This window comes from Ixodes scapularis, unplaced genomic scaffold, assembly GCF_016920785.2.
Source record: "Ixodes scapularis isolate PalLabHiFi unplaced genomic scaffold, ASM1692078v2 PGA_scaffold1__304_contigs__length_218370807, whole genome shotgun sequence".
Taxonomy (NCBI): domain Eukaryota; kingdom Metazoa; phylum Arthropoda; class Arachnida; order Ixodida; family Ixodidae; genus Ixodes; species Ixodes scapularis.
This window is the reverse complement of record NW_024609846.1, coordinates 137,063,240-137,082,368: the sequence shown is the minus strand read 5'-3', so window position 1 is coordinate 137,082,368 and position 19,129 is coordinate 137,063,240. Positions and strand designations below refer to the sequence as shown.

The 19,129-nt window shown below is 46.3% G+C and overlaps 1 pseudogene; it reads left to right on the top strand.

Annotated features, from left to right (window-relative positions):
• The first annotated feature begins 6,245 nt into the window (after nt 1–6,245).
• The window catches only part of LOC120844418, a 97,692-nt pseudogene continuing 84,808 nt past the window's right edge, over nt 6,246–19,129 (top strand).

Genomic DNA, 19,129 nt, shown 5'->3' with positions numbered 1-19,129 from the left:
GATCGGTAGCGTTCCAGCTTTCGTTCTGTCCGTCTCCACTTTCCCAGCTGTTGATCTTCGCGGCTGCATCCGGCCGCTGCGGGTACGAAGTTTACATCTCGACCCCCGCGCGCGATCGTAAATCGTCTCCGCCGAGACAAGCCGTGGTGTGAGGTTCAGCTCGCTCCTCGCGTGCATCCTCTCCGCAGAGGGAATCCGATGCCATCCTCGCGAAAGTTCCAACACACTCCCAACCGAATGGGCGCGAGCACATTCTAGAGTTCCGTCATTTCTAGGGGGTAGATTAGTTGCACTGGCCTTCGCAGTACTGTACCGCGACGTACGCGAATCTCGCATGAACGAACCCTTGCATCGCGTCCATAAAATACCTTCTCAACCTTTCCAAGCTTCCAAAGCAGTCGTGGAAGTGGTTCTTTCAAAAGGACCAACTGGCCCACTCGGGGCGGAGGGGACTGCTTTTGGTGACTAGCATAAGCAGACCTCATTTCTCGGAGGTATTCCGCCCCCCACGTCCCCCAGAATAAATTTAGAATCCGTTTTCGCTTTCGCCACAGACCGCGAAGTGTCTCCGGTGTCGAAGCGAGCGGCTCTCCCCCGGCCGCCGGCAGCGCCGTCAGCCGTCTACCGATTAGAAAGCTCGCAGGCGTGAGAGGGTCGCCCTCTCCCACCTCGTTGTATACAAAGGTCAATGGTCTCGAATTCACCACGGCTTCAATTTCGGTGAGAACCGTGGCCAATTCATCTGCGCCCAGGCATTTCTTTCCGATCACCTTCCTCAATGACACCTTTACTGAGCGCACGAGCCTCTCATAAAAACCTCCCCACCATGGCGCTCGTTCGACAATAAATCGCCACTCTATGCCAGCATTGGCAAAATGCTGAATCACATCAGGGTGTCGGAGTGTCTTACACAGTTCCCTTAGTTCTTTTTGAGGCCCGTTTAAATGTCAAAGCGTTATCCGAATAAATGACGCGACATACCCCTCTCCGCGACACAAATCTGCGAAAGGCATACAGAAAGCTCTTTGTCGACATGTCTGTCACTAACTCTAAATGTACCGCTCGGGTAACCGCACATGTAAACAACAAGACGTAACATTTGCTGGTGAGGTCGTTCGCCTTAACATACAGGGGTCCCGCAAAGTCTGTGCCCACTACTTCAAACGGGTCCGCTCGCGTTGTACGATCCGCCGGCAAGGGTCCCGTTGGAGCACTTGCCGGAGTCGCGTTGAATCGCTGGCAGGTCACACACGCACGCACTACTTTCTTTACCAGCTGTCTTCCGCGGAGGATCCAGTACTTCTCGCGCAGCTGCACGAGAGTGTCCCTGGATCCCGCGTGCAGTACCCGGCGATGGGCGTCGATAGTCAGCAACGTTGAGTATCGATGCTCCTTAGGCAGTACAATGGGGTGGCGTTCTTCTTGCGTCAGGTTCGATGACTGGAGTCGACAGCTGATCCTCAGCAATCCCTCTTCATCGATGAAAGTGCGAAAGTCACGCAAGAGCGACCCAGGTGGGGGCGACATTCTCTTTGCTGCACAATCAATATCGGAGGCAAACGCTGATCTTTGTGCTCTCGTTATCCAGTGTGTTTGCGCTACGTGGATCTCCTCGGCGGTCAGTGGTCCCATCCTTTTTTTCTGACGATCTGAGGTTATAGATGAACCGTAAAATCCAGGCCGTTGTTCTGTGGAGTTTCAAGGCCGAGCTGAACCTTGAGATGTCCAGCAACTCTTCCGGTACAGTTGCAGTTACCTCGAAGAGCTCTGCTCTTGGAGTCCTCTCCTCGAGCCCGTCGTGGGAAAGCTCCTCGTCACTTTCCCCTGGCCACTCTGTCGCAGGCAGCAGCAACCAAGTTGGTCCGTTCCACCAGAGCGGTGCAGACAGCAGTCGATCCGCGGACAGCCCTCGTGTCATCAGGTCGGCAGGATTTTCTTTCCCCGGGCAGTGGTGCCACATTGCCTTCTCGTTGTTTGCTTGAATTTCTTGTACTCTATTTTTCACGAACGTCTTCCACCTGGATGGCTCTCCCCTAATCCAATGCAGAGCGATCATAGAATCCGTCCAGAAGTGGACTTCATCCACTTTGATTTCGAGGTGTGTCCTTACGTACTTAAACAGCCTCGATCCGATCAAGCATGCCATGAGCTCTAATCTAGCAAGGCAGATTTCCTTCAGGGGCGACACGCGGCACTTAGCCAGTAAGAGTGTCGCGGTCATTTCTCCGGTGTCATCCGTTGAGCAGATGAAGATCATCGAACCGTATGCGGAGGTGCTGGCATCAGAGAATACGTGCAACATTCGATGTACAACGTTGCCCTTCAGCTCGCTGTCGTAGAATCTGGGCACGTTAATTTGCTGAAGTGTGGTGAGCTCGTCGCACCAGTTGTTCCAGCCACTCATCAGTTCTTCCGGCAGTGTATCGTCCCAGCGCAGATTCAGCTTCCAGATTTCCTGAAACAAGATCTTGGCTCGCACCACGAAGGGGGAGAGGAAACCAAGGGGGTCATACAGTCGTGCTGTCGTCTGGAGCACGAAACGCTTGGTGTTTCTTCGTTGGCGGGCAAAATCAATCACGTGTTCTGCCGAAAAGGAAAGGCTGTCTTCATTCGGCTTCCACGTCAGACCGAGTACCTTCAACACACCCGTCTGTTGTCCCAATGGTCTCTCATCGGGACCCTTGTCTTCAAGCATTTTCGACAGGGCTGCGCTATTGGAGCCCCACTTATGGAGCTTCATCCCCGCTGCTCCAAATATCTCGATCGCCTCGTTGCAGAATGTCCGGGCGTCCTCTTCACTTTCCGCGCCCGTCAAGAGGTCGTCAACGTAGACCGATCTACCCAGTCGCTCTGCTGTCTTGGGGAATACGCTCTCCATTTCTCTGAAATGATGTCGTAGGGTCGCGGCCAACAGAAAGGGGCTGGACGTGGCTCCGAAAATGACCCTCGTCATACGCCAGACTTCCACCTCCGGAGTTGTTTGGTTCGGTTGAGGAATTTCTTTGTACCAGAGGAACCGCAGAGCATTGCGATCCTCCGGGTTTACTTCAATTTGAAGGAAGGCCTTTTCGACGTCAGCAACCAGTGCCACCGGGTGTTGCCTGAAGTTGAGAAGCAGGCTAACAAGGTCTGGGTTCAGGTTCGGACCGCTCTCCAGGTTGTCGTTTAGTGACTTGCAGTTCGGTCCGTGCGAAGACGCGTCGAAAACGATTCTCATCTTCGTCGTACTGCTGCCTTCTCGCAGAACAGCCTGGTGGGGCATGTAGTAGACCCGTTCATTCGAGTTATCGTCTCTCTCGACCCTCTCAGCCATTCCGTTCTCGACGTAAAGCCGGACTGCCTGATCATATATCTGCATGAGCTCAGGATTCTTGCTTAGCCTCTTTCGTTGGCTTTCGAGTCTCTTCCAAGCCATCTCTCGGTTGCAATCAAGCTTTACATCAAGCTTCCAAGGGAGGCTCACTTCGTATCTTCGATCAGATTTGGTGATGCTTCTCTCAAAGCGCTGCATGATGTCGCTATCGGAGTGATCCTGGACCTCTGCGTCCACAACTCCCATACTCTCAAGCTCCCAAAATCCTCTTAGGACAGCCGTGTTCTCCTGGTCGCTCACGGCAGCTCTGAGGACGATCACTTGGGAACAGTTGACAACAGCTGCAGTCGCCTGAGAACGTCCATGTACTGCCCAACCAAAGGCGGTCTCCACTGCCGTCAGGTTCTCGCTCAATCGACGGACTCTTCCCGTAACGCATCCCCAGTAGTGCTCCGATCCTAAGAGGATTCCTACTCCGTTGCACTCGAGTCCGTTCAGGTCGTCACCAACCGTTAGTCCGAGCTCCTCCATATTAACCAGGATGTCTTCATCCGGGCCTGGAAGTTCTTGTTCGCAGATAGAACGCGTCTCGAGGGCGTCTATCTCGTGTGTCTGGCCGGTTAGACGATTACTCAAAACTACTTGAACTCTACGGTACGTTTGTTCGCTAGTCTTGCCACCGAACACTCCGACGGTAAGAACCTCCGTTCCGAGAAGCTTGCAACCAAGACCCCTCGACAGCTGCTCTGTAATGAAGGAGCGCTGACTACCGCTGTCGAAGAGAATGCGGGCCAACTTTCTTCTGTTCTTGCTTTCCACCCACGCGGTAACGGTTTGCAGAAGGACAGCCGGTTTGTTGCCCTTCTCGCTCACATGCAGGTTGAGAGGCGTCTTGTTTTTCTTCCGCGTTTCATCCGATCCGCTGGCGGCTCGTCCCGGCAAGTAATCAGGATCACACATAGTGGATACATGCCTTCCTCCACACCTGTCACAACGGAGCGTGCCGCGACACATTCTTGCCGTGTGGTTCGGCTTTGTGCACCGGAAGCACCTGCGATCGGCTTGCAGCCTGCGCTTCTTTTCCTTGAGTTCGATCTTCGCGTTACAGTCTGGTGTGCTGTGCGCCTTTGATTTGCAAAGAAAGCATTCCATGCTGTCCATCCTGCCATGCAAGGCCGTAGCGGTAGCGTTCCGAGTCTTGGCGTTGTTTAGGCGCCTCTTCGGATGTTCATGCATGGGGAAACAATGTGCAGGCTTACCGCCGGCGTCTTCGGGTTGTTCCTTGGATGTTTTCTCCCGGCTCTCCACCTCGATCTTGAGAAAGTTCAGCAGCGCGCGCACTTCCTTAACGGGTCCTTGCTCCGTTGCTGAGTCGGAGCCGATGTCGGTTGCTGATGTTCCCCCGGCGGTGGCGTTTTCGGCGTTCCCCGAAGACATCTTGCGGTTGAACTCAAGCCTCATGTCATCCGGAAGCGCACGAAGCAGAACCGGGTAGAGCATGGCACAGTATGACTGATCCGTCACACCCAACGCCCGAAGGCCCCGGATGTGAGCCTGGACGCTGTCGTAGACCCGCCGCAGAGCTCTGACGCTGCGCGATGACGGCACCTGAATGATGTCCATGAGCCCTGTCATGTGGTCCTGTATCAGCTCCGCCTGATTCCCGAACCGCTGCTGCAGGAGCTCGATGGCGTGGGCGTAGCATTCAGCGGTCGGGTGCAGTCCTGCGATGGCGGCTGCTCCATCACCAGTCAGGGCTGACCTCAAGTAGTTGAATTTTTCTGAGGACGATAGTTCCGGATTTTCATGGATGGCGGTCTGAAATTGCTCCCAGAAGGGCTGCCAATTTCTTCGGTGTCCGTTAAACTTGATGAGCTCTAATTTGGGAAGCTTGATTTTTGATGTCACCTTTCTTGCTTCCCACTCTTCGTTCGGTTTCCCGCTTGTTCGTTGGCTGTCCTCCGGACTTTTCACTTTCCTTTTGAGCTTTGCTAGGCACGTGACGATCTTGTCAGAATAATCTATCACTTGCGTGAATTCTGCTTCTGCTTCTTTTTCGGAAATCAATGACTCGATCGCGGCATCTACGTGGTTGAGTTGGTCCCGAGCGAGGCTTAGACGTTCGATCAATATATCGAGATCATCGACGGTCGGCGTAGCTGATTGTAATAAATCCTGTGCCTCGCTGAGGAGCCTCGTTACTTGCGTTCGATGCGTTTTTCGTTTTTTCTTGAGGACGTCCATTGCCGTTCAGTCCTGGCTTGCAGTGCTGCTTGCTTGTGTCGGTCTATCGTAGATGTTGCCGTTGATTACCAGGTTTCGCTCGTTTAGTCGTTACGTTCCCTTCTCTGGCTGTTGGCGATTCGATCACACGTTGCTCGTCGGCTTTATTTGTAGTGCAGTAGTTTCTTTCCCGGGTTTCGGCACCAATTATTTTGTTGAGGGAATTGTTGCTTCTTGGCGTTCCGAGATATCGATCAGTCTCAACAAATCTCAACACTTTTATTTTAAACTACACACACTACACACGTTCCAAAAAGACGAGCCACTTTCTCGTTCTCCGATCCGTAGCGTTCCAGCTTTCGTTCTGTCCGTCTCCACTTTCCCAGCTGTTGATCTTCGCGGCTGCATCCGGCCGCTGCGGGTACGAAGTTTACATCTCGACCCCCGCGCGCGATCGTAAATCGTCTCCGCCGAGACAAGCCGTGGTGTGAGGTTCAGCTCGCTCCTCGCGTGCATCCTCTCCGCAGAGGGAATCCGATGCCATCCTCGCGAAAGTTCCAACATTGGCAGAGGTGTCAAGCATATTAAGAAATTTCTACATCTTTTGCATTTTTTTCTATCTTCTAAACAGTCCTTGAAAACAAAGGAACGCTCTTAGCCGAATATTCGGTATTTGGTACTACACCAGTCCTGAACAGAAAGCCGCACCATGAATTGCTGGGCAACAGCACGGATCTTCATTATGTCAGCTATAATCTGCTCCACGACTGCTGAAACCAAAGGTATCGAGTATTGATTTGCAAGTACCTAGACCATTTAATTTTTGTAACCGGTGAAGTTATTTCCGAATCCATCAGGAGTTCAACCACGAAGGTTTGCAAGTAAAATGCGAATATTATTGTTTCTTCTTTATGCCCAAAAATTTATGTAGTTCAAGAAATCGCAAATATCAATATATTACATCTGTCTGAATTTTTCAAATAATTGGTTTTGTACGCAGAAACAAAATTTTTTGTGTGAACTAGAAGCCCGGCTCATTAACAAAATTCAGGGTTCAAATCAGTGTACCCTTTGTTTTTTCTTAACAGTCATAAAAAATAATTTTGACTACGGCGTTCGTCATTGAGCAATTTGTTTCGCAAAATGAAGCTCCGACGAAAGTGATTAGTCGAAGAACAATATTTAGTAAACGGTGGCAGACAGTTTCTATAAATAGGTATTTTGATGTGGGGTTGACGTGACGGAGGTTAGAAAGAAAAGAAAACGAAGCGGGCGCTGCAACTTTTATTATAGGACTGTATCAAGACCGACTTCTATTAGATCATCCGCAGTTCACTTACACCGGCATTTATTAGACGCGGAGAGCCACCACAATACGCGAAATTGTTAATTTTGCTTAACGTCACAAATATTGTCATTTATATAATGTAAAGTCATAATCAATATGTATGCATAATAAAAACTTCAACGCATGACGGTTTACGTCCTAACATCAATAAAAATGATTTACTTTCAAAGTTTAAAATTGAAGCGTTGCGAAGTAAAATAATTAATTTCAGCGTCCAAGCACGTTCCTCTCACTTTTCGAATGACAGCGTGGCACGATGAATCTACTTGATGCTCTAAATTTGGCCGTGTATATTGCATAGCATCCAAAATACTTAGCAATGCGCAACGGAGTCACAACGATGATAAGTGATACCAACACGGAAATCGGTTATTCGCGGAGTCAGGTGAGATGGCTAACCGGGATTGGGAAGTGAAACTGTAGTTGAAAATTGGCCGCATGAATCCGTAGCTCATAAAATTGCGCTATATTCGTCAAAGATTGGTGATCGCATCATAGCGTTACATTTGGGAGTCAATGTGCGTGGCTTCTGGCTCCAGGGTGTCAAAATAAAGTTTGGCCAAACTAACTGTTATATTTTCTAATGATGTCGTACTTTTGTCAATTTCGCCACTGTTCAAAATGACAGTTTTGTGCTCATTCTCAAGACAAAAACTTGTGCAATACTACCTTTCGACTATGATTGCTGTGTTTATTAAGGTGAGCAAATATAAGAAATGATGTCGGCTAACATTTCTTGGGCAAGCTAGCATAAATCATATATGTTAATTATTTTATTATTTCTACTCGTAAAAAAATGACGACAACAACAACAACGTATATTGTACATTCTGAACTTCCGGGGTGTATTAGTGCGACTGATAGCTGGTACTTGGTGATTTGCAAATTCATTGGGTGTGCATGAAACCTACGATATTAGTGGTAGATTTATTCATAAGTCATGTCAAGCTCGAAGCTAACGTCCTCTGATAGGTCGGTGCCCCTGGCGATTATCCGAATTCTGCAGAAGTCGACCTATCCACACGCTACTACAAGAAAGAGCAATAATATTTAGACACCTTATGAACGCCTAAAGGTGACAGCCGACGTTTCGACAAAAGACAGTTTCGTAATGCCCCTGAAGATGCCAAGTTACTAGCTGCAACTTCTGCTACGACTCTTAAAGTCCCATATTATCCATCTGCTTTTTTTCTTGTTACTTTAGACCTATGGTGTCTAAATAAAAACCAATTCCATTCATTCTGGTTTCTTTAAAGATTTTCTACCTGATTTAACGAGTTTCGTGCTTTGCTTAAACAACAATAACAAAGACACTTATGTCACTATGGCCACTCGAACTACGGTTGCGGCATTGATTGGTTAACCTTCTGATTAATTTAATAATACTTTATTTCTAATATTTTTTCTGGTTCAAGGGTTGGGTTCCGAGTATAAAGTTTTATAAAAAAATTTAAAAAGGCTTGTTATTATTTCACGAGGCAGCACTGTTTTCTTCGAGGATAAACCGACTTAGCATTTTCTATGCCTGAAATTTAAAGTGAATAGAAAGTTCAAATAATAACTTAAAATATTTATTGAAATCCAGGGCCCGCTTCTTCTATTTTTTTAGGATTATCGCGAAGAAGGCGCCGTGTAACCGAAATTTTGATTGTATGGCAAAAGATTCAAGACGGTCGAAATTAATTTTTAATCTTACGCGAAGACATGCCAGATGCATTTTTTCACATTCCAAAGGCACTGGAAAAATGAGCTAAAATCAAAACTGATGTGCTTTCTTCTTTCAGGAGAGGACGATGTCTGCAAGACCGCTGACTGTATGAAACTGGGTACGAACTCACTCGGTTTCAGCAAACGGGATACTCTTATCAGACTTCTGGGATAATAATTGTACTTAATAATTTTGCAGGTTTAGAGCTTAGTGATGCTATAAACGCATCTGTAGATCCATGTGATGATTTCTATGACTACGTGTGCAAATAATGGAAAAATAAAACCAAAATTCCGCCTTCTTTGCCAAGCTATGGACACCTGTGGTTGATACGAGAAGAAGTGGCCAAGAAGATTAACGGTAATTAACACCTTTAGCAAACATATATTTTGTGAGGGATCAAACTGGAAAAGCAACTACTTCAATTTTTTTTTAGTTTTCACAGAGTTTTCATAATTAATGTAAAAAAAAGGAATGCAGGATGCGGAAAAACCGGTAATTCTTCTCATCACTGATGAACTTTCAAATTAAAAAAAATATATATATTTTTAAAGGTTTGGAACTTAAGCACAACTTTATTTACGTCATGTTACAAGCCTTCTAAAAACATATTTTTTCTTATAGTTATAGTTTTGTATTGGTTTTCATTAATTATCCCAGACGGACATATAACGTGCAGACGCGTTAGTAAAACAAAATGGTCTTTCGAATTAAAAAAAGATCCATTGATGGATCCTCAAGCCGGGGTCACACTGCTGATACGTCATACAGACGACGCTCTGCAAACACTAGTCACGACAATATCCGTGGTTGGAATCCCGCTTGCGAAGTTTTCTCCTTGAACTCATTGCCATGCAGCATTTGAAGCACGGATCTCGTGGTGACTCGCGTTCGAATCAGTTTGCAGACGGTCTTCTGTATGATATATGAGCAGTGTAACCCCGGCTCTAGGAAATGCGTTAGCATGGCCATTGGGAAGCGCTTGATACGTTTCCTTTTCGGAAACACTAGCGCGTACCTCATCACTTTTCTGTTTTGGATTTCTCATTTTTGTTTCTATTTTTCTTCCTCTATATTTTTCTGCTTCTCTTTCGCTTCGTTTCAAGGTCAGTATTAGCGTTTCTCAAAAGGGAACGTGCGTGCCTTTTCCCTAGGGTCATTTTAACGCATTACTTAAAGGCCGCGTCACACTGAGGCAAGAGTTGGACTATTCTATCTGGCAACGCGAGATAATCGTGTTGCCGGCGACCCTGTCACATAGCGAAGCGACAACAGTCGGGAAACATGTTGTTGCCGCCCGCCTACCGTGTTGGCCGATTTTTTGTCTGACAACCCTGTCGCACCCCGCTGACGGTGGGGACAACACGGGGAACACACCACCACCTTGATTGTTTACCTTCGTTCGTGTGTGGCGCGGAGTCGCTGGAAATGTGACTCTACAAAGTGCTATAGCGCTCGGAGGGCTGGAAATCACCACAGTACGACATAAGCCAGTGACTGTGATTAGAAAAATTGACACGGGGAGTAGTTTTCACCCTTTAGTTTATCAAAATGTTTTAGAGCGCAGCTCTTAGGGGCCCGTTCCCGGCTTGAGCGGCGTCGCCGTCGGCGTCGGCGTCGCCGTCGGCGTCGGCGTCGCCGTCGCCGTCGGCGTCGGCGTAACCAAGGTCATCCCAAGGTCACGTGACCCCCCAAGGTCACGTGACCCCTCCCAAGGTCATCTCAAGGTCACGTGACCCCACGTGACCCCCTGAAGGTCACGTGACCCCTTCCAAGGTCATCTCAAGGTCACGTGACCCCAACATGACCCCACGTGACCCTTTGAAGGTCACGTGACCCCCAAGTCACGTGACCCCTCTGAGGTCACGTGACCCCCGAGGTCACGTGGTCGCCTCCCCAAGGTCACGTGACCCCCGAGGTCACGTGACCCCCAAGGTCACGTGACCCCTTCCAAGGTCATCTCAAGGTCACGTGACCCCACGTGACCCCCGAGGTCACGTGACCCCTCCAGGTCACGTGACCCCCAAGGTCACGTGGGGGTCACCTTTGGGGTCACGTGGCCTTGAGGTCACCCCCAGGTCACGCCTCCCCGAGGTCACGTGACCCCCTCCCCGAAGTCACGTGACACCCCCCCCGGAGCATATTAAAGAATTAGGGGAGGAGGAGGAGAAGGGGGAGGGGTCTACCCTCCCCTCAGTACCCTTCATTCCTCCTCCTCAAGAGCTGCGCTCCAATTCGGCGTTACAGGGATTTGTAAACGGCTTCCACTTTTTTTCATTCGCTTACAAAGCAGATAGCCCTAACCGAGGAAAATAAGATCGCTGATATATATTCGGGATTTACACCATCGTATGAAGTGCTTCTGTCCGGTTCTTTCTTTCATGCAATTCCTATCTCTACTGTAAAATTGAGTTAGCACCGGCAGTACCCCAAAGCGCCTTTTGTAGCGTGCTGTTCAGATGAACTGGAAGTGCTTCAAAACTGCGACACCGACACTATCGGCCTTCATAATGATCGATGGAATGAATATTTTTCAACGCTGTCTATTTGCCTACCGCCTGCTATATGATCGCTTCATTCCGCAAGACGTCCTGGGTATTTTTTAAACAAATCAGGTGTCTGGTACACACTTAACTTTTTTACACCCTTTAAGGGTGCTACAGCACCCTTTAGGGGTGCTGCAGGGGGTTTGCACCCTTCACTTAGCCGTCTAGCACCCTTTTTCTTGCAGGGTTAGCACCCCTCACGACGAGCGCGAGGGTGCTTTTGCGCGAGCACCCTTCCGATTCATTGCGAGGGGTGCTGAGACCTGGAAGGGTGTTGGAACGGTGCTCAGTTATTGGGTCAAGGGTGTTCTTTATTTTTAACAGCATAATTTAGAAAAAAAAAGGAAGCGATAGATATCTGTATGTCGTCTTCAGTTTATATAACTAGGCTCAGCGTACATTAAATGAATTGATGAACCACACTATATTTTTTTTATTCATTTTATTTTTATTTATGGCTAATCAACCAAAATCTGTATACTCCGAAAATCCGATCGGCATCTATTTCAATTTACGACCAGCAAAAATAAAGCTCAATCAATCAATCAATCAACTAGTATTTACTGCAGAGTTAAGGAAGAATCACTGGATTTCACGCTGGCATAGTTCAATAATAACAATAAAAATAAAAACATTTATTGTTTTTTGCAGTGCCCAGGGACATTCAATAGACAGATCCCACAGCTAGTTTGAGTACGCCACCGCTGCCGACATGCATCGTGGGAGCTGTAGTCTTTCTGCACACGCGACAACCCTGCTAGAGGTCTGCGCGAGCAGAGCACGAGGCGGCATGAGCTATCTCGTGAATTGGCGTCTGCCTCTTACAAACTACAGCTATGGCGGCGTCACGCATGCGTGGAACGCTTGGTGAGATCGGTCTATTGGCCTTCTTGCTAGCGTAGTTCAATAGAATGCATAAACAGATATGCTTGCGCGTGCGCACACACACATACACGCGCGCACGCGCGTACGCAAGCATGTACACGCGCAAACGCACGCAGACGCAGACGCACGCACAAAACAACCACGCGGACGTATCCACACGCGCACACGAGCACGGGAGCATGCACGCACACACGCACGCACGCACGGAAATGAATACGACAAACGAAACGTGCTTGAGCTATAGTTTCGGTTTCGTGTTTAAAAAGAAAACCTAAAACTTAGATAAAACCTAAGATAGGCTAAATTTTTGTTAACTTTCTACAACATTATAGTGACACTATTAATAGTAATATAATACTTATTTGCTTAGTTTCGTTTTCAAAAAAAAAGAAAAAAGAAGAGCCTTTTGAAGACTGCGCAAGGCCCATCGCTATTGCACTCAGCTACCGTTGGCAGCCGTTGGAAGTTAGGCCGGTTAGGCAGGCTTCGAGGATCGCTTCCTTTTTACGTTTCAGCCCATATTTTAGATATCTTCCTTACGACTAACGTGTTCAAGCGTAGCAAGGGATGACTGGGAGCTGGGAGACGCTGCGTCTTACCGATGCAAGTTGCGGACACTCCATCAACACTGCTGCAAACGCCGGTGAGCACTTCTGTTTTTGCGAACTGCGTCGCTGTTTTGAAACTTTGTCGTGTACCATGTGCTTGCTAAGCTATGCTTGATTCTAACGATGCTTCTGGCCGGTGTTATTTGGTTAATTAAAAAGAGCGTACGTTGTTCAAAACCTATGGCTTGCTCCGCAGGGTGAGAAAGATTCGTGTGCGGCGGAGCCGAGAGGCTGTTCTGGGCGCCGTTCTACGACGTTCGTCCGATGACGCATTTTGCGGAGCGTTCAAGTGCAGTCTGACGGCAGTTCAAGCAATCACAGGTCATGCTAGTTCTGCCGTGTGGTCTCAACAGCCGCTCGCCACCGATTCGTTTCGTAAAACGGGAGCGAGAAAAAAACGTTACAAGAGCGAGCAGCATGATTTCTTGCCTATGCTTATAATGCCTGTGCCGCAGAAACGCGCGGTCATTTCGCGTATGCCGAAGCGGCACGCTTTTGAAGTATACGATTGTGCGATGTAAATAAAGTGAGTTTGAATGTCGCGTTTTTCCGGGGCAGCGAAAGCCGCTTCAAAAGCAGAGCAGCTAGAAAAAGCAAAAGTATGAAAAAATGCGAAAAGATCCTGAATATTCGATGGTGTTGAAAGACTACCAACGTACCGACTCGCCCAGTTCTTTCTGTCGAAAAATAATAACCAATAGTAATAAATGAAAAAATACCAACTTTTAATTGGTTATAAATCATGTGTAATTCATGCAGTACAGCCTTCCCTGCTCTGTTGCTTTCATGAGATCAGGTAATGTGTAAATGTGTAGGATAGTTCACAGGAACAATTTATGTCCGACCCATGATATTGTACGTTTTCGCCAAATGCTTCAAGTTATATAAAAAAATGCTCATCATAAATTAAGCCACACCACTGAATGTACACTAGTGTGTGGTGTTATGTATGTTCCCAGCAAAAGAAAAAGATGCATTCAAAAAGGGCTAAATATTGCGTTTCCTCTCAGTTGAAGCTTTTTCAGGTATACTCAAAACGTGGGTGTCTACGTCTAAAAGAGTGGAATTGACATTTCCCGCAGGGCTGGCTGGCCTGACTCAGTTTGGCTGGCAGCTTGCAACCTATGGGAACCTGGAGAACTGCACCACAAGAGTGAGAGTGACGCCCACCCTGCACTTCCTCTACGATGGCACCATAAGGAAGAGGGAGCTGCCCCCAAAGTGAATGCAATGGCAGGTGGGTCGTTACAGTGAACCCCCATACAGATGACACCAAACAGAAAATCATTAAAAATGAATTATTATCAGAAACAAAGAATGGGAGTCGCACAGGCAAGGAGGAGGAGATGAACACAGTGCTGTGTCATGTCCGTATGCTCTGTTCCCATATTCTTCACAATTTATTTTTAATAATTGTCTACCAACTGGTCCAATCATCAGCACTAGCCAACAAGAGTATGCTGCTATCTTTTACTCTGCATTAACACTGTGCTTACAGTTAAATCCTACAGTAATAAACAAACAAAAAAATGGGTGCAAGCCAGGCACGTAGCCAAAATCTTGATTCCGCGGCGCCCATGACAAAATGCTGTATGAGGGGGATGGGGGACAAGAGGCCTCAGCAAAATGAAAGACTTTGGGGAGGGGGGGGGGGAGCGGAGAGGGGGATGGGCTTTCGTTATCTTTTGAGTAGGACAGGCGCTGGAAATGCCTCTGTGGCACTGGGAAAGCTGAGGTTGATATCCTTCAAATTAATTGGATCTAAAAAGCTATAATATGTATTAGCGGCTGAGAAACTGCCCTGGGGGAATGCAGGCAGAGGATAACAAAATTGAATGCACACACGACAGAACAATAATACAGAAAAACAAGACAGACAGAATAATCCACTACCGATGGAGTTGCCATGCAGTTGCTTTCATTTTGTGCGTTGTAATGTCGTTGGGCTCCCTGAAGCAATTAGCTAGACATGTCAGTTTGCACTGGGCGAAAGACGATGAAGGTGCATTTTTTTGTTGCATTTTATGACCTTCCATTTCAGCTTCTTCAAATAAAAGGAATCCTTACAATCCCTGTATTGGTGGTTTGGGCAACCTAGGCAATAAGGAGAGAATTGTGTTACTAGTGCATTATGTTTTAATTGAACAAGGCAGAACCAGCTTGTGCTGCAGTGGCGTCACATAATGTCGAATGCACGTGACTTGCGACGCATTGGCGATGCCTCATGAAGCAACTACGATGGGTCAGACCCGCCGCTTTGTCTTTTTTAAAGCAAAATGAATATTATAATCAGGGAGCTGCACCAGTTATTTATTAAGGTACTTTTTATTTAATATTGCAGATAAACAAGGAACATCTGAAGTTATAATTATAAAGTATGGAATCATAAAGCAACGAAAACACCAAATCATCAACACACCCGCCATGAAGCGGTGGAACAGGGGGCGCACCGCAGTAGCTCTCAGCAGTAAAGGCACACTTAGCAGTTGTCACAGCTGTGCAGTGGCTGCAATTACACCTGTGTGATTGCAGGAAACTTTGCTTAGAACCAAGCTCCTTAATTGTGTGCAACAGGTGGTTGTGGGACTAATGCAACAAATGCTCGCCAATTTGTGCTTTCGTCTCGCCGGGCGCTGTAAGCAGGCATGCTCGGAACATTAGCATGGTCTTGGTCGTCTTCTGCTGCCCCTGATACCGGCAGGAGCCAAGAGTCTTCGCCAGTGCGCTTTAGACGCTTACAAGAAGTATGCTTGTACAGCACTACATCCAGCTCCACACTCCTTTTAGTACCCGAAGCTCCAACTTCGATGGACCTTGCAAATCATGTAGGCAAGCGCCGTACAAGGCGAGCCCTTCATGGCGCCAAGGGCATGAAAACTGTAGAGAATTTCTACTAACCTTACACTGTAACTGTGCTACTATTTTTCAGACATCTTGGCAGTAGCGGCTACGATGATCGTGGTTTACAATGTCAAGGAAACCATGGCACTGTCACATCTGTTTGTTGGAGAGGAGGTAAGCTCTCAACTATCTTTTCTAGCATAGGTTGCAAAATGTAACCTAGCGCTTTTATGAACTCCCTTGCGCACAATCTTTCTAAGCAAATGTTTAGGCAACATTGGGGCACATATGCAATTGTGAATGTATTCATCTTATTAAAGTTTTCCATTTTTTTTTTAATGGCAGCCAAGCATGCGGTACATTACCAACTAGCACCTTTCTTGCACAACAGATAGAGCCATGTTCCATGCTTGTACATAGTTTAGCCTTCATCTAGATCAGAGTTTAGCAAAGTTATGCAGTTGGAGGTGATGTTTAGGAGTCGCATGGTCTCGGGGGAGCCAATACGATGCTGGTGGCACTGCTTCACATGTTTGACTACAACTTCGTCAAACAAGCTTTCTAATCACTGCACGGCACACTCTTCTAGAAAGGTACAAAGGATCCAGTGGCTGTCTTTCCTGGCACACTGATGGTTGGAAATATCATGGCCAAAAGCAGTTTTCACAAAATTTCTAACCATCTAAAGCAAAATATTTTGGCCCAAATGTACATTGGAGGTGAAGTAATTGCAGATCAGGAGATCACACAAGGAGAATGTGGACTCCTGTTGACTGATTCTGGCTTTTTTGCAATTAGCAAGCCAAATCAACGTTTACGTCTCTATGTGGAACCAGACTTCTGGCTAGCATTGCCGAAATTTTACTAATCGCAGAGATAATGCAGGTGTCCCTGTCACACTGATGATCTTGCATATTTTTTAGTGCTGGGAAAGCATGATTTACTGCCACTTGTCTAAGTTGCATTCTGTACAAGTGTAATCAGGCCTGCAGAGGGTGGGGGTATTACGTATTTAACATAGATCAAGTGACTATAGCAAATAACACTGGACCAGCTCGCTGGAAGATAGTGATATACTAACTGTGATGATTTAGAGAAGACTATCACGCATGGTTGTTGCCTTACATTGCATTGATTTTGTTTGCTAACACAGGAGCAAGACATCCCGGCAATGCCGTGCGTCGTGTACTCTGGCAATGACGCCGAGGGAGCTGACTTTTTGTACCTCGCTGTCGATAGGCAGCGGTTTTTGTCCGTGAAGAATGCAGAGGACGACATCGCTGCCATCATGGTGGCTTACTGGCTTTTTAATATACGTACTCGAAAAAGGCAGCAAACACAGTTGCTGTACTAGAATGGTTGTTTGTCGGCCTCAGCAGCACTACTCCGAGGCCAGTTCTGATGAAATTCCTGAACAAGGTCGCAAGAGCGTGGAATCAATGAGGCCGACAAACAACCGTTCTAGTACCAAAGGGATGCTGAACCGAGATTTGGATGCACGAAACCAGGGCGAAGCACTAGGTGGGATGCTGCAAACCTTAGAACATAACTCATATGACGGTATCTTGTACGGATGGCAGTACTTTTTGGAAAATATGAGCATGATTAACAAAGCTTGCGACATTTGTATTCTCTTCTTCCCTTTTTCGAAAATATGCCCATCCAGTTGAGATACTGCAGCATGAGTGATGTTTTGGGGTCTGTAGCATCTCTCTGTGTGCTTCTGGTGCCTTGTTTTGTTAAGTCAAAATTCAGTACAGCACCCATTTAACCTTCTAACTCGAAACTAAAATAAATTTACTATACTTTCCAGACTATAGTGCACAAACTATACATGTCTAAAAGTTGATATTTTACACCGTACAGTCTATCTACAGGTGTGGACTCTACTATTTTTGTTTCAAGATTGTTCATTATTACAAAACTGGTTAGGCCAGATTGCCGTGTTTTGGATATTTTACGCTGGGATAAAGTAATCAAGACAACCTCTTACCGTCAGTCTGTTTCCCAGGCTTTCGATACCTCGCATCTGACATGTTGTTTGCTTGGGAGCCCGCAAGCAACCAACTTAGGTCAAGCTTAATCTTGAGGAACTCTGCGATTGGCTGACGAGCAGATTACACAAAGCCCCCTGACATTCATCCGCAGATATCTCTTTTGTGAAGTTCTCCAGCCTGAAGTTTTCCCCGAGGACTATACACCGAGTGCGGACTATCTAAGAAAATACTTTTTCTTTTTAGCCGAAACTTACCCTTGCGCATCATACAGCTGATTGTGAAGTATAGTCTGGAAAATATGGTAGCTTGTTTTAATGTTTTAAGCCCTAAACTAAAAAAAGTGTAGCTTGATTTTTATGCAACTTTAGGGTCCTAAATGAAAGTCTCATGTGCAAGGGAACAAAAAGTATACACTCGAAACGGAAGGCGTCTATATTGATCTTCTGTTTTAGTCGTTTTATCAAGAACCATTGTGATGTACTGAGGTAATCTGTATTGATTTTTGTTCTTTTTTTCTTATTTTTGCTAGCATCTTAGGCCTGCACTGTGATATTTAAAGAAAATATATTTGGTTATTTGTATGGAGGACATAGCTGGTTATTTTGTTGTGCTCATATAATAGTTCAATAAATGATTATTCATTTAGTTTGGCTTTTATTGACTCAAACCCCTTAATTTTGTCTCGATTTTTACTAGCATCTAGGCCTATATATGCTGTGATATTTGATAGAATGCCTCAAGTATTGTATTTGGATATGTGTGTGGAGGACATACCTCATTATTTTTTTTGTGGTCACATAATAGCTCAATAAATAGTTATTAATTTAGTTTTTCTTTTAGTTTTTTTACTCATTTTATAACAAATTGTATTTACTTGCAGCTCAATCACATGCTGTTTGTATGCAGTTGATGCCACTCGCCATGCCTTGGGCGAAAGTATAAAGGTACTACGGCATGCCAAGTATGACAACTCGTAACCACCTCATATGCAAGGGAAATGACCGACGAGCCAGAGCAGGATGCAAGGACCAAGTATCGGAATTGAACAAGCTAAGCTCCTTGTTTATGTTTGTACCATACACTTTCTCACATTGCTTAGCTTGCATGAGCAAGTGCTGATTATGCATGTGATGCATATCACACTTCAGTGTTGGCAGTTTGACAATTGGACACTTGATGACACATTGAGATTGGTGGCAGACTCCTTTAAAATGATGTTTGAGAATGTCTCCCACTGATCTATTCTAATATACGAGTATTAAGACCATCGAGCAATTAATAAATTCAGAAGCTTTAGGCATAGAACAAATTCTGTGATATTTACTTATTTTCCTACCAAATTTTGTCGGAAGTAAAACTTATATTACTCAAGATTTTCCTGTAACTTCCGTTTGCACATAAGCTTCACATTGAAATATTACCTTTTCTGCCATGCACATCTTGCCTTCATTATCGGACAGTGCATCTATGCACGGCTGCTTCAAGTAGCATATGTGCCGATGCATTGCACAGATCAAATCAGGAATCCAGTTTCTGTAACAAGGTCCTGTGCTGGCACTGCACTTTTGCATCTCCTTATTTCTTCACTTATCTGGTCTGCATACTTCGTGGTTTTCTGGTTGCCATGCTTGGCATACTGAACCCTGTTTGACAGGTGCTG